This window comes from Rhamphochromis longiceps, linkage group LG3 (assembly GCF_057381845.1).
Source record: "Rhamphochromis longiceps isolate RC_006_pf linkage group LG3, R_longiceps_female_GT1.1, whole genome shotgun sequence".
Taxonomy (NCBI): Eukaryota; Metazoa; Chordata; class Actinopteri; order Cichliformes; family Cichlidae; genus Rhamphochromis; species Rhamphochromis longiceps.
This window is the reverse complement of record NC_140559.1, coordinates 20,632,462-20,648,645: the sequence shown is the minus strand read 5'-3', so window position 1 is coordinate 20,648,645 and position 16,184 is coordinate 20,632,462. Positions and strand designations below refer to the sequence as shown.

The 16,184-nt window shown below is 42.3% G+C and overlaps 1 pseudogene; it reads right to left on the bottom strand.

The window, feature by feature from the left end:
- Positions 1–5,895: 5,895 nt before the first annotated feature.
- LOC146673359 (uncharacterized) lies at positions 5,896–7,491 on the bottom strand (annotated as a pseudogene).
- Between the last annotated feature and the right edge of the window lie 8,693 nt (positions 7,492–16,184).

Here is a 16,184-nt window from a genome sequence, read left to right as displayed (position 1 = left end):
CCTGGACTGGTTACCAATCTTTCACAGGGCTAACACAGACAGACAACAACAAGTCACATTTACAAGTAATATAGTCATCTGTTAACGTGGAATGAATGTTTTTGAGGAAGCCTGAGTACCCGAAGAACTCTCTCACACACACAGAGATCCACTCATTAAAGGAAGAAGTACTGTATAATGCACTTTGTTATTGTTGTTTTTTTTTGTTTTTTGTTTTGTTTTTTTAAAGCACACCACCTTCCGCCCTACATAACTTTGCTGTTTATTACTACGTCATCTCGTAAAACTCTACCATGCAAGCTCTGAACTGTGTAGTCTATAGTATATACAGATACTCTTATGCTCTGACTCTTGAAACACACACAGTTCATAAGTGAATTAACAAGAACACAGACACACACCCACAAGGGATCAAGATACTAAGGTCAACTTCTAACATCAAACCAACACACAATATTTACACAATAACACAGAGTACATAATTCATCATTTGTCAGCAAAAATAAAACTCTAAGCACCTTGTGAACAGGAGAAACAGTCACTGAGCACACCTAAACATAACAAACAAAGATGCTGTGTCATATCGTTAGCTTCATAGCATAAGTGCCTAAGTCATTGACTTAGTCAAATGACTTAGGCAATTATGCTATGAAGCTAACGATATGGAGGTATGTTTATGAAAGGTGGAGGAGTGTGTTTCATGGTAAACAGAAAGTGGTGTGACGCCAGGAGCATTTCTACTCTCTCCAGCGGCTGCTCGCCACATCTGGAGTTCCTGAGCATTAAGTGCCGCCCTTTCTATCTGCCCCGTGAGTTCACCTCAGTCATCGCCACGGTGGTCTACATCCCACCCCAAGCGGACACAGGTATGGCTTTGTCCGAATTACATGATGTGCTGAGCTCACTTCAAAACAAGGACCCGGGCGCAGCCCTCATTGTAGCAGGAGACTTTAACAAAGCGAACCTCAGACAAGTCATGCCAAACTTTTACCAGCATGTCTCGTGTCCAACGAGAGGGGATCGGATTTTGGATCACTGCTACACGCCATACAAGCAGGGCTACAAAGCTGTCTCACACCCGGCTTTTGGGAAGTCTGACCACAACGCCATCTTCCTCATTCCCCAGTATAAACAAAGCATACGGAGGGAAGACGTGACCACGAGGGAGGTAAAACGGTGGACTGCCCAATCAGAAGCTACGCTACAGGACGCACTCAACGACGTCGACTGGGACATGTTCAGAGCATGCGCAGTCGACATCAACGAGTTTACGGAAGTAGCAGTATGCTTCGTCAATATGCTAGCGGAGGAGATTATCCCCACTGCGAGAGTCACCACATTCCCAAACCAGAAACCGTGGATGGACAGATCGATCCGCACTGCCGTAAACGCCAGGACCGCCTCCTACAACGCGGGTCTCGCCACTGGCGATATGAGCGCCTACAAAGCGGCCTCATACGGCGTGCGGCGCGCGGTGAGAGATGCCAAACGCCGGTACCGGGTACGTGTGGAGTCCCGCTTCCACCAGGGCGACACACGGAGTATGTGGCACGGACTACGCACCATTACGGACTACAAAGCCAGGGACACTGCGCCGATCAACGCCGACTCTGCATTCACCAACGAGCTGAATCGGTTCTACGCCCGTTTCGAGGTTAGCCAGGCGGCTAATGCTATCTACCGCCTGACTACCGAGGACAGTGACGTCATCAGCGAGAGACCGGTGACCAGCATCGCGGAGCATGACGTCCGAGCGGCACTGAGGAGAGTGAACACAAGGAAAGCGGCGGGGCCAGACGGCATCACCGGCCGTCTGCTGCGCTGCTGTGCTGACCAGCTAGCAGGTGTGTTCACTTACATCTTCAACGAGTCCCTGGCGCAGTCTGTGGTCCCCACATGCTTCAAAAGATCCACCATCATCCCTGTGCCCAAGAACAGCAAACCCTCATCCCTGAACGATTACCGGCCAGTTGCACTGACCTCGGTAGTAATGAAGGTGTTTGAGAGGCTGCTGAAGAACATCATCTCCTCCTCCATCCCAGACACCACAGATCCGCTGCAGTACGCCTACAGATCCAACAGATCCACAGAGGATGCAATCTCCCACGTCCTACACACGACTCTCAGCCACGTGGACAAGAAACAGGGTAACTATGTGCGAATGCTGTTTGTTGATTACAGTTCAGCGTTTAACACAATAGTGCCCTGCAGACTGTTCACAAAGCTGAGGGATCTGGGACTTAACAGCCGTCTGTGTGCATGGGTGTTGGACTTCCTCACTGGCAGAACTCAGGTGGTGAGGGTGGGCAGGTGCTTCTCCAACAGCATCACCATCAACACAGGAGCACCTCAGGGATGTGTCCTCTCGCCACTGCTCTACTCCCTCTACACTTCAGACTGTGTGGCCACCCATGGCTCCAACACCATTGTGAAGTTTGCTGACGACACAGTGGTGTTGGGTGCCATCTCCAACAACGATGAGGAGGCCTACATGGATGAAGTGAAGAATCTGGCATCGTGGTGCCAGGACAACCACCTCCAGCTGAACGTCTGCAAGACCAAGGAGCTGGTGGTGGACTTCAGAAGGGGTCAGCACAGAGACTACAAGCCCATTATCATCAATGGAGCTCCAGTGGAGAGGGTGCAGTCCTTCAAGTATCTTGGTGTCCACATCTCCTCAGACCTGACATGGGCTGCCCACATTCAGGTCCAGACCAAAAAGGCTAGGCAGCGCCTGTATCACCTACGACAACTGAGGAAGTTCAGGGTCTCTCCAAAGATCCTCAGGATTTTCTATACAGGCGCTGTGGAGAGCATCCTCACACAGAACATGACATCGTGGTTCGGGAACAGCTGTGTGAAGGACCAAAAAACTCTCCAGAGAGTGATCCGTACAGCAGAACGCTGCTGCAGGATTCCTCTCCCCCCGCTTCAGGACACCTACACCAGGAGATGCCGGACTAGAGCAGCGCAGATACTGAAGGACCCGTCCCATCCTGGCAACAAACTGTTCCAACTTCTGCAATCTGGTAGAAGGTTCCGCATCATCCGGGCAAGGACAGAGAGACTCAAGAGGAGCTTCTATCCCCAAGCCATCCGTGCCCTAAACACACACACCCGCCCTCTAAAATCATCTATAACTGACTGAGACAGGACTCTCTTCCAGACACTCTAAACCAAGGCACAATGTACATTCCAAATTCCTTTAATTTTAAATATGTTTATATTGTCTATCCTGTAAAATACTCAGATGTCTATTCATATTAATGTACAGAATTCACCTGCTTGCTGCTACTACTTCACCCAGTGTATATATATATATATATATATATATATATATATATATATATATATATATATATATATATAATGTTCTTCCTCTACACCCCCCCCCCCCAATTTTTGCACATGTCGAGGAGCGTGTCAGGCTACATTTCACTGTGTGTTATACTTGTATAACTATGCATGTGACAAATAAAGAACCTTGAACCTTGAACCTTGAAGGTCAATGTCAGACATCAGATCCACAAATGCTATTTACACAGAAACTAAATGCAACACATGGTTCAATGAGAATGTAGCTAGGCAGCATTAGATGGCAGTCTTTGGGATGACTTTCCAATCCTGATACATGGCTGTCCCTACCTTCTCCTGGAACTGATGTTGTCTTGGTTTGAGAAGAAAACTAATTAAAAGAGGATGAGGCACGAAACTGTGGAAAGTGCAGACAAAGTGGCTCCTGTGATACATTTTAAGCATAGGCCTTGATAGAGGTGAAATGTTTGTTCTGTAAACTGTTTACCATCAATACAGCTGTCGGTCACATGTCATCTTGACCGACAGCATCTTATGTAGGACCTATTGCTGCTGTCATAGAGTTGAGGGCAGGGCACACCTGGACTGGTGGCCAATCTTTCACAGGGCTAACACAGACAGACAACAACAATTCACACTTACAAGCAATTTAGAGTCACCAGTTAACCTAGCATGAATGTTTTTGAGGAGGCCCGAGTACCCAAAGAACCCACACAGACACAGAGAGATCCAGTCATTGAAGGAAGAAGTACTGTATAATGCACCTTGTTGTTGTTAGTTTTTTTCTTTTTTTTTTTTTTAACGCACACCACCCTCCGCCCTACATAACTTTGCATGGCAGGCTTTTCTCTGCAAGCTAAAACCGTCTAAGACAAGAATGGTGATCACACTGAAGACTTTTTAGTGCCTGTTAGATGTCAATCTTTTCAACAGAGTCCTCTCAAAGTTATTTGAGGAATTCAAAAGTAGCTATTTTATCTCCTGAAAAATAGGCTCTGTGCATCTATAGCGTGAGACAAAAGGACAGGTGAATGCAGTGCACAGAGCAATCTTTGTTTGTTTGCTTGTGAAACTTGCTAGACAAGTTCTTGGAACATTTCATTTCATGAACTCACAGGAGTTTCAGTGGTCAGGCAAATGCATGCTGAAAATCACTCGTGGCACCACTAGTTATCCAATTTGATAAATTTGCTAAATGATGCAAGGAGACTTCAGTTTGTAAGTAAAATGGTCAAGTAGAAAGTTTCCACGTGGGTGGTTTCGTCACAACAGATTGATGGTAAACTGCTCCCATGTGCTATTTTTTCCTCATTGTTTCTCCTCTGCACAACAGAAGTACGACGTGGGCGTTCGGAAGCTTCTGGCCATTAAACTCGCCGTCGAAGAGTGGAGACAGTGGCTAGAAGAGACAGAGCACCCCTTTATCATGTAGACAGATCACAAAGGCCTTGTGTACCTTCTGATGCTCACCTGGGGGTTAGCTCAGGATTCCATTCTTGGTCCTCTACTGTTCTCTCTGTATTTGCTGCCACTTGGTACTGTTTTTAGAAAGCATGGCGTTCTGTTTCATTTAAATGCTGATGACTGTCAAGTCTATTTCTCTTTAAAGCATAGCGGTTCTGTTTAGCCTCTCCTTGATTGTCTCAATGAGATCAGGGGGTAGATGGCACTAAACTTTCTTAATTTTAATGAAAAAAAAAAGTCCCTGCATTTGACTTTTCTTATTTGGCCCTGCATGAAAAATCTAGCATCACTAATTTAGGTGTGAAAATGGATCCCAGCCTAAAACTTTACTCCCATATCAATACTGGGGATGAGTTCTTCTTTCAGTTGAGGCGGCTTTCAAAAATTAAACCCATCCTGTCTACATGCCACCTAGAGACTCTGATCCATGCATTTATCACCTCTCGTCTGGATTATAGTAATTGTTTGCTGATTGAAATTAGCCAGGCCTCAGTCTCATGCCTACAGCTGGAGCAAAATGCTGTTGCAGTCTGTTGGGGGAAAACTCTGCAAAAGACCCAGGAGAAATAAAGACACAATGAGACAAAGTTACTTTCTTTATCAAAACGTGCGCACGGGTGAGCTGCGAACAACTCACGTCGTGAACAGAGGCTTGGCACTTTTTATAGGAGAGACAGTGAGAATAGGATAAGAAAATAATAAACAGATAAAGTAAACAACTCCATATGTGGCGCTAGTCTCGTCAGCAGAGAGCTGGGAGAAAGCTGTGAGAGATAAAACAATCAAAAACAATATGTCCCAAAACAATATGTCTTTGCTGAGAAAATCTAAAAGGATAATTCTAAACTAATCTAACCATAGACAAAGGGCAGACAAAAGGCATCTTTGTACATTTAAAAGAAGGTAAAGAAACATAGAACCATTTTTCCTGTAACATTCCCTCCTGTTTTAACTTATTTTAAATGTGAAAAACAGTTGTCTGAAAAGGTTACTGATTAGTTACGCTTAGCAATTCTCTAATTTTCAAAATATCAGAAATGTAAATCATGTGGTCTAAAGAATAAAAAAAATAATAAAAAATAATAATAAAAGAACAAAGAAAAGTATAGTAAATGAAATAACAAAAGGAATAATCAAGAGAAAACAATAAAACTAAAACTACAAAAAATAAAAGGATAAAAACCTTACATTGTACCTGCATAAACTACCAATGTGTTAATCAGTGCATGATCACTTGACAAGTCATTTTTAATCACCACGTCATTTATTAGCAGCTATTACAAGTTCTCCTCTAACAGAATTGCAACGGGATGCTGTTCTTCTTGAGGCACGGCAACATAAGCAGTCATTGTAGTTGTTATCATCTTTGAAATCATTACTCTTAGACATGGCAACACACACAACACTAATATGAGCAGTGCTATCATGATGAGACCTAGAAGGACAAACGGCTTTGCTACAGCAGCCAGCCACGAACCGCCGAACAGCCAGTCCAACCAGCCTTGTGCTGTAGCTGCTCCAGGTGTGTGGTCAGTGACATATTTTTGCAGAACGGTCAAATTCTGCAAAGCTTCATAAATGTCTCCTCCAGCTTCGTATCCATCAGGGATAAACATGCAACATGTCTCCCCGATCAGCTTGCAAACTCCTCCTTGTGATGCTGTTAGCAGGTCTAGAGTCAGTCTGTTCTGCAGCACCATCGTTCTGATGGCCTTCTGTTCTCCTGCTAAGGCCGTTCCCAGGGTCGTAGTTAAGTTGATATGTCGTAGCAGAGCATATCGGTTGATTTCCACGTGATCCCGCACCTCGGCAACTCCAATGCCGGGGATCAAGCTCTGTAAGAATTTCACTCCTCCTCCCCAGATGCGAAACTCTCCCGGCACTCCAGTGTCCACTGTAATGCCGAAAGAATTGGGTGAGGCGATGTCCACGTCACGTCTCTGTCGGCTGCTTGGATGATGTGCAACACTTTGCATGAAGAAGACGTGATCTGATAACTGCACCAGGGCGCACAGACCCCCCCAACCTTCAGGGAGTTACAGATAAGCCTTATTGCCACATAGGAAGTACCAGTCAGCCAAAACTCTGGTTCCTCTACTGCTGGGTGCCGTCCGTGCACATCCTGTCTGGTACTGAGTCTTTGTTTGTAGTGGCATTCGGTAGCTGTAGTTGGAGCGACAGTTGAGGCTCATCAGCGTCGTGTTACTGGCACAGGTTTCGTTGATTGAACAGGCCATACACTTCCTCCCGTTCCTCGGTGGGCAGAAAGTGTATATGCATTTACATAGGTGAGTAGGCAGCTCCCCCACTGCCCGCGATCCGTTGTTCATCACACATACTGGCAGTTGTGCTGCATTCAGTTTGTTCAGTAGAATTACATCAGGCAGTGGGTCTGAGACTTGGGGCCAGGTCAGTAGGTAGGTCTGTCCGGAACAGTGCACATTCGTGAGTGACGATGACCTCCAGGTTGCTTTTGCCGGGATGCTGTAGTTGGCCTTGGACCAAAGAGTACCGTAGCCTGGATGTGTTGCCAGGCCCAACAGGCACCAACTGCGATCTTCAGGTATGCTGTACGGCCACAGGCCAGACGTCTTTGTCATACAGTGTCTGCCTTTTCTTCATATGGTGTGACTTGTTGTCCCTCACGGAAGCAAAGATGAGGAGCCCGGCCAGGGTCAGGGCCGCTGCAGTTATTAGGAGCCACCACCTCATGACAACAGGTGGTCCCTCCCACCTGGGTGCGCTCCAGTTTTTCCTTTGGAGCACTTTGATCAGAACCCAGTCACCGGGCTGTAATCTGCAAGACACTTGATAGACATCATTACATTCTTCGTTATTTACAATCATCTCTTTATTTTCCTACAACTTAGACATACATTTTGCTACTGAAATTGCATCTGCCTTTTTCACTGGGTAGATTTCTGGCCACTTTGAGAATACATCTATAACCACTAGGGCGTATTTCTACCCTTGGCATTCAGTTAGCTCAATAAAGTCCATATGGATTGTGTGAAAAAGATAAGGTGGTGTGGGAAAACGGCCTCTTTTTGGTCTCAGGTTTTCCTGAGCATTATATTTTTGACACGTCATGCACGTTCTGACAAATTGTTTTGCTGAGGTTTCAGCTGTTTTGTGGAGGGATTTTGGCAACACTGGCTTGCCATAACACCATTAAGTCGTTTGTCAGAACTGCACCGTGTTTTAGCCATTTTGCCTGCTCGGCTGTGCTTGCTGCTTTTTGTTCATTTTTCAACACATCCAGTGCAATCTGATGTGTGTTTACTGCCATCAATGTGATGTAATCATTTGTGCCGCCTGTTTTGATGCTCTGTCAGCAAAATTGTTGCCTGTTGTAATGAAAGAGCCAGTAGGCGTTGTAAGAGGTTGGCATGCTGAACCGGTTTTCCGGTTGATGTAATCATTCCTCTGTTTTGCCAATTTTTTTTTTTTTTGCAAAATGATGCACAGCAGAGAAAACATACTGGCTGTCTGTATGTATGTCAAGGCAGAAGTCTGCATATGTTGGCTTTTAATAGCATGCAGCTTCTGCTCTAAAAGAAACAAATAAACGAATCACAGCTATCAGCTCAGCGCTCTGTGCAGAATATGAAGAAGAAAGTGGTTTTGCTTCTGTTATTTTACTATCTGTGGTTACTGCGTAACCTACACAATTTCGGCCTGTGCTGTAAGGTCAAATGCTGTTCTCCCAGCTTCCACACTTGCTGATCTTAAGGTTGATCTGGGCCTGGAGTTTGTTTAAATCTCAGAGTGTTGTGATACTCGGTCGGTTTCTGGAAAGTGGATGTGGCGGGTCATATGTGCATTTTAATAAAGCACCTGCGGCCACTTGCTGTATGTACTAGTTCTAAAGGGGCAGTTAATTGTTGTACAGTTGTGTGGCCTGAAGCTGACTTTACAACTAATTTGTCCTTTGAAAACTGTAAGTTCTTAAGTGGCTGCCTCAAAAGTGTTTTGCATTATTTCTCTGTGGCCTACTCCTGCAATCTCGTGTGAAGTGACCTTCCTCTCCACGGTTCTAGCAGGCGTTGTCTCTATGTTATCTGCTGTTTCTGCGTGGCTGTCTGCAGCCTTGGTGTTTGTGACTTTGCTCGCCTCTCTGTTCCTGATAGCCACCTGCGAATGAGTGTTTTAGTCTATTGTCAACACGTCAGCCTTATTTTTAAGTTACAGAATGCTTCTTCTTTTTTTTGTCTTGGTTTGGGAGAATAGATGCAACACTACATTTTCACTTAAGGCATTTTTAGATAATTTCTAGTTTTTCAAACAATTCATGCATCTCACACATTTCAAACTTTGAAGTTAGGGTTGTTTCCCATTTATACATATATATATTTAAACTTTGCATTGCTCACAGCTCATAGCTCACAGCTCTAAACCTAGGCATTTTTCAATCATATGCCTAATCACTATGTGTCACTGTGATTCTCAAGTATTGTCACAAGTTCGTTTAAATTTCTTTCCAAAACCAACAAAATAATCAAACAAAAAATAAAAAACATAAACGTGTCAGGACACAAAAGTAAAAGAAAAAATGCTGCCACCCGAACAAGGCAGAAGTCTGCATATGTTGGCTTTTAATAGCATGCAGCTTCTGCTCTAAAAGAAACAAGTAAATAAAAAGAAAAGAAAATGTGTAACATGCTCATCAGCTTAGCAGTGTCTACATATTTAATTCAGCTTCTCAATCCTGTAGTTTTAGCTGTTGTCTACAGGGTTTTGCTTATTGGTTGTTATTATAGGTGTGCTCTATATCTCAGCAATGTGTCATTCTAGGATGATAGGTTTCAAGCTGGTCAAGTGCCTCTATGCACTTCATTAGTTTAGTTATTCTCTGTATTGTCTTCATCTCACATGTCATTACACTGAGTTTCAGCAAACCTTAAGCTTGATGCAGACTACTGTTTAACAATTATCCACCTCACATCATAACCGACTAAGGTGGCTCTTTATATTAATATTATGTCATTGTTAATATTATCCTCTTTGTCTTATATAACAGCAATAGCATATTATAAAATTTTATTAGTGTGTACCACTATACTGCTACTGAGCCAATTTGTTAGTTAGGATCATCTTATTCAGCAAACAGATAATTTAGAATTCATCCAATCTGCGGTCACATTTGTTCTCTCTGTTGCATGGCGGACCAGGCAGGTCTATTATAATGTATTATTTATATTTTATTTTGTATCCATCAAGGGCTTCAGATGACCTGCAGTATCATCCTTTTCCCAAGGTGGAGACAGTTACCTTTTCACACACTGTCCTTGGCTGAACAGTGACACAGTCTTAATATACCTTATTTATTTTATTAAAATATTTTCGTGTGAATTATTTGCTTTATATTCATTTTATACATTGTGGGCATGGTCATCATGCCAACTGTGTTTCATTGATAATATCACTTTACAGGTTGTTATCCTTGCTATTATTAATTTCAAATACTCTAAAGATAATTTCTACTGTAATTTTCCCTTTGTTTACTTTATCTGTTTATTATTTTCTTATCCTGTTCTCACTGTCTCTCCTATAAAAAGTGCCAAGCCTCTGTTCACGACGTGAGTTGTTCGCAGCTCACCCGTGCGCACGTTTGATAAAGAAAGTAACTTTGTCTCATTGTGTCTTTATTTCTCCTGGGTTTTTGCAGAGCTTTCCCCCAACATTTCCTTGGTCCTTCCTGTAACACAGTCTAAAAAGTATTTTAGAAACGCTGCTGATTTGCTGCTGCAGCACCCTTTTCAATACATTTTATGTACTACTTCTGGTTTCTATCAGAGCTTCAAACTGTCATTAGAACACAGATTAGAGCCGCAAACAGTCTGCTCAGATTTTCCCTGTGTTCCAGCATTTACCCTCATCCATTTTACTTGCAGAAGTCAAAGGATCAATACCTTACATTCAGCTATCACTTTAAATAACTGGTTGAAATTGGGTTCTTCATTCTTAATTGGTTTGTTAAACTTCTTTCCTTTTTTATAATTCTTTTTAACTTTTTATATTTATTTAAGTTTCCAGTGCTGCCTTCTCTGAAATGTTCATTTATTGTCTAACAGGAAAGTGGAATAGCACATCCTAAACTACTTTTATTTTGTTTCAACCCAGTGAGTCGCTTGACTTACAAGAAATACACCAGTTTCTTATAGACACGTTGCCCCTTATGAGACTGTTTATCACTACGTCATCTCGTAAAACTCTACCATGCAAGCTCTGAACTGTGTAGTCTATAGTATATACAGATACTCTTATGCTCTGACTCTTGAAACACACACAGTTCATAAGTGAATTAACAAGAACACAGACACACACCCACAAGGGATCAAGATACTAAGGTCAACTTCTAACATCAAACCAACACACAATATTTACACAATAACACAGAGTACATAATTCATCATTTGTCAGCAAAAATAAAACTCTAAGCACCTTGTGAACAGGAGAAACAGTCACTGAGCACACCTAAACATAACAAACAAAGATGCTGTGTCATATGGAGGTATGTTTATGAAGGTCAATGTCAGACATCAGATCCACAAATGCTATTTACACAGAAACTAAATGCAACACATGGTTCAATGAGAATGTAGCTAGGCAGCATTAGATGGCAGTCTTTGGGATGACTTTCCAATCCTGATACATGGCTGTCCCTACCTTCTCCTGGAACTGATGTTGTCTTGGTTTGAGAAGAAAACTAATTAAAAGAGGATGAGGCACGAAACTGTGGAAAGTGCAGACAAAGTGGCTCCTGTGATACATTTTAAGCATAGGCCTTGATAGAGGTGAAATGTTTGTTCTGTAAACTGTTTACCATCAATACAGCTGTCGGTCACATGTCATCTTGACCGACAGCATCTTATGTAGGACCTATTGCTGCTGTCATAGAGTTGAGGGCAGGGCACACCTGGACTGGTGGCCAATCTTTCACAGGGCTAACACAGACAGACAACAACAATTCACACTTACAAGCAATTTAGAGTCACCAGTTAACCTAGCATGAATGTTTTTGAGGAGGCCCGAGTACCCAAAGAACCCACACAGACACAGAGAGATCCAGTCATTGAAGGAAGAAGTACTGTATAATGCACCTTGTTGTTGTTAGTCTTTTTCTTTTTCTTTTTTTTTAACGCACACCACCCTCCGCCCTACATAACTTTGCATGGCAGGCTTTTCTCTGCAAGCTAAAACCGTCTAAGACAAGAATGGTGATCACACTGAAGACTTTTTAGTGCCTGTTAGATGTCAATCTTTTCAACAGAGTCCTCTCAAAGTTATTTGAGGAATTCAAAAGTAGCTATTTTATCTCCTGAAAAATAGGCTCTGTGCATCTATAGCGTGAGACAAAAGGACAGGTGAATGCAGTGCACAGAGCAATCTTGTTTGTTTGCTTGTGAAACTTGCTAGACAAGTTCTTGGAACATTTCATTTCATGAACTCACAGGAGTTTCAGTGGTCAGGCAAATGCATGCTGAAAATCACTCGTGGGACCACTAGTTATCCAGTTTGATAAATTTGCTAAATGATGCAAGGAGACTTCAGTTTGTAAGTAAAATGGTCAAGTAGAAAGTTTCCACGTGGGTGGTTTCGTCACAACAGATTGATGGTAAACTGCTCCCATGTGCTATTTTTTCCTCATTGTTTCTCCTCTGCACAACAGAAGTACGACGTGGGCGTTCGGAAGCTTCTGGCCATTAAACTCGCCGTCGAAGAGTGGAGACAGTGGCTAGAAGAGACAGAGCACCCCTTTATCATGTAGACAGATCACAAAGGCCTTGTGTACCTTCTGATGCTCACCTGGGGGTTAGCTCAGGATTCCATTCTTGGTCCTCTACTGTTCTCTCTGTATTTGCTGCCACTTGGTACTGTTTTTAGAAAGCATGGCGTTCTGTTTCATTTAAATGCTGATGACTGTCAAGTCTATTTCTCTTTAAAGCATAGCGGTTCTGTTTAGCCTCTCCTTGATTGTCTCAATGAGATCAGGGGGTAGATGGCACTAAACTTTCCTAATTTTAATGAAAAAAAAAAGTCCCTGCATTTGACTTTTCTTATTTGGCCCTGCATGAAAAATCTAGCATCACTAATTTAGGTGTGAAAATGGATCCCAGCCTAAAACTTTACTCCCATATCAATACTGGAGATGAGTTCTTCTTTCAGTTGAGGCGGCTTTCAAAAATTAAACCCATCCTGTCTACATGCCACCTAGAGACTCTGATCCATGCATTTATCACCTCTCGTCTGGATTATAGTAATTGTTTGCTGATTGAAATTAGCCAGGCCTCAGTCTCATGCCTACAGCTGGAGCAAAATGCTGTTGCAGTCTAAAAAGTATGTTTGAAACGCTGCTGATTTGCTGCTGCAGCACCCTTTTCAATACATTTTACGTACTACTTCTGGTTTCTATCAGAGCTTCAAACTGTCATTAGAACACAGATTAGAGCCACAAACAATCTGCTCAGATTTTCCCTGTGTTCCAGCATTTACCCTCATCCATTTTACTTGCAGAAGTCAAAGGATCAATACCTTACATTCAGCTATCACTTTAAATAACTGGTTGAAATTGGGTTCTTCATTCTTAATTGGTTTGTTAAACTTCTTTCCTTTTTTATAATTCTTTTTAACTTTTTATATTTATTTAAGTTTCCAGTGCTGCCTTCTCTGAAATGTTCATTTATTGTCTAACAGGAAAGTGGAATAGCACATCCTAAACTACTTTTATTTTGTTTCAACCCAGTGAGTCGCTTGACTTACAAGAAATACACCAGTTTCTTATAGACACGTTGCCCCTTATGAGACTGTTTATCACTACGTCATCTCGTAAAACTCTACCATGCAAGCTCTGAACTGTGTAGTCTATAGTATATACAGATACTCTTATGCTCTGACTCTTGAAACACACACAGTTCATAAGTGAATTAACAAGAACACAGACACACACCCACAAGGGATCAAGATACTAAGGTCAACTTCTAACATCAAACCAACACACAATATTTACACAATAACACAGAGTACATAATTCATCATTTGTCAGCAAAAATAAAACTCTAAGCACCTTGTGAACAGGAGAAACAGTCACTGAGCACACCTAAACATAACAAACAAAGATGCTGTGTCATATGGAGGTATGTTTATGAAGGTCAATGTCAGACATCAGATCCACAAATGCTATTTACACAGAAACTAAATGCAACACATGGTTCAATGAGAATGTAGCTAGGCAGCATTAGATGGCAGTCTTTGGGATGACTTTCCAATCCTGATACATGGCTGTCCCTACCTTCTCCTGGAACTGATGTTGTCTTGGTTTGAGAAGAAAACTAATTAAAAGAGGATGAGGCACGAAACTGTGGAAAGTGCAGACAAAGTGGCTCCTGTGATACATTTTAAGCATAGGCCTTGATAGAGGTGAAATGTTTGTTCTGTAAACTGTTTACCATCAATACAGCTGTCGGTCACATGTCATCTTGACCGACAGCATCTTATGTAGGACCTATTGCTGCTGTCATAGAGTTGAGGGCAGGGCACACCTGGACTGGTGGCCAATCTTTCACAGGGCTAACACAGACAGACAACAACAATTCACACTTACAAGCAATTTAGAGTCACCAGTTAACCTAGCATGAATGTTTTTGAGGAGGCCCGAGTACCCAAAGAACCCACACAGACACAGAGAGATCCAGTCATTGAAGGAAGAAGTACTGTATAATGCACCTTGTTGTTGTTAGTCTTTTTCTTTTTTTTTAACGCACACCACCCTCCGCCCTACATAACTTTGCATGGCAGGCTTTTCTCTGCAAGCTAAAACCGTCTAAGACAAGAATGGTGATCACACTGAAGACTTTTTAGTGCCTGTTAGATGTCAATCTTTTCAACAGAGTCCTCTCAAAGTTATTTGAGGAATTCAAAAGTAGCTATTTTATCTCCTGAAAAATAGGCTCTGTGCATCTATAGCGTGAGACAAAAGGACAGGTGAATGCAGTGCACAGAGCAATCTTTGTTTGTTTGCTTGTGAAACTTGCTAGACAAGTTCTTGGAACATTTCATTTCATGAACTCACAGGAGTTTCAGTGGTCAGGCAAATGCATGCTGAAAATCACTCGTGGGACCACTAGTTATCCAGTTTGATAAATTTGCTAAATGATGCAAGGAGACTTCAGTTTGTAAGTAAAATGGTCAAGTAGAAAGTTTCCACGTGGGTGGTTTCGTCACAACAGATTGATGGTAAACTGCTCCCATGTGCTATTTTTTCCTCATTGTTTCTCCTCTGCACAACAGAAGTACGACGTGGGCGTTCGGAAGCTTCTGGCCATTAAACTCGCCGTCGAAGAGTGGAGACAGTGGCTAGAAGAGACAGAGCACCCCTTTATCATGTAGACAGATCACAAAGGCCTTGTGTACCTTCTGATGCTCTCCCCTGGGGGTTAGCTCAGGATTCCATTCTTGGTCCTCTACTGTTCTCTCTGTATTTGCTGCCACTTGGTACTGTTTTTAGAAAGCATGGCGTTCTGTTTCATTTAAATGCTGATGACTGTCAAGTCTATTTCTCTTTAAAGCATAGCGGTTCTGTTTAGCCTCTCCTTGATTGTCTCAATGAGATCAGGGGGTAGATGGCACTAAACTTTCCTAATTTTAATGAAAAAAAAAAGTCCCTGCATTTGACTTTTCTTATTTGGCCCTGCATGAAAAATCTAGCATCACTAATTTAGGTGTGAAAATGGATCCCAGCCTAAAACTTTACTCCCATATCAATACTGGGGATGAGTTCTTCTTTCAGTTGAGGCGGCTTTCAAAAATTAAACCCATCCTGTCTACATGCCACCTAGAGACTCTGATCCATGCATTTATCACCTCTCGTCTGGATTATAGTAATTGTTTGCTGATTGAAATTAGCCAGGCCTCAGTCTCATGCCTACAGCTGGAGCAAAATGCTGTTGCAGTCTAAAAAGTATGTTTGAAACGCTGCTGATTTGCTGCTGCAGCACCCTTTTCAATACATTTTACGTACTACTTCTGGTTTCTATCAGAGCTTCAAACTGTCATTAGAACACAGATTAGAGCCACAAACAATCTGCTCAGATTTTCCCTGTGTTCCAGCATTTACCCTCATCCATTTTACTTGCAGAAGTCAAAGGATCAATACCTTACATTCAGCTATCACTTTAAATAACTGGTTGAAATTGGGTTCTTCATTCTTAATTGGTTTGTTAAACTTCTTTCCTTTTTTATAATTCTTTTTAACTTTTTATATTTATTTAAGTTTCCAGTGCTGCCTTCTCTGAAATGTTCATTTATTGTCTAACAGGAAAGTGGAATAGCACATCCTAAACTACTTTTATTTTGTTTCAACCCAGTGAGTCGCTTGACTTACAAGAAATACACCAGTTTCTTAT